The sequence below is a fragment of the Gavialis gangeticus genome, unplaced genomic scaffold, assembly GCF_001723915.1.
Source record: "Gavialis gangeticus isolate Ggan-Ray unplaced genomic scaffold, GavGan_comp1, whole genome shotgun sequence".
Lineage (NCBI taxonomy): Eukaryota > Metazoa > Chordata > Crocodylia > Gavialidae > Gavialis > Gavialis gangeticus.
The window spans coordinates 41,423,853-41,424,109 of NW_017728993.1; the positions used below are offsets into that span (position 1 = coordinate 41,423,853).

Here is a 257-nt window from a genome sequence, read left to right on the forward strand (position 1 = left end):
CTCTTCTGGAGGCTGAACAGGTTCAGGTCCCGTAGCCTCTCCTCATAGGGTCTGCCCTGCTGCCCCCTAATCATGTGAGTGGCCCTCTGGACCCTCTCCATGTTGTCCACATCCCTCTTGAAGTGCGGCACCCAGAACTGGATGCAGTAATCCAGCTGAGACCTGACCAGTGCTGCATAAAGGGGGAGTATCACCGTCTTGGACCTGCTTGAGATGCATCTGTGGATGCATGACAAGGTACGGTTGGTCTTCCTGAC

The 257-nt window shown here is 55.6% G+C and overlaps 1 protein-coding gene across 4 annotated transcripts in view; it reads left to right on the top strand.

Moving 5' to 3' along the window:
* Window positions 1–257, top strand: part of CCDC18 (coiled-coil domain containing 18) — a 79,004-nt gene that overhangs the window by 55,004 nt on the left and 23,743 nt on the right. The window lies entirely within an intron of this gene.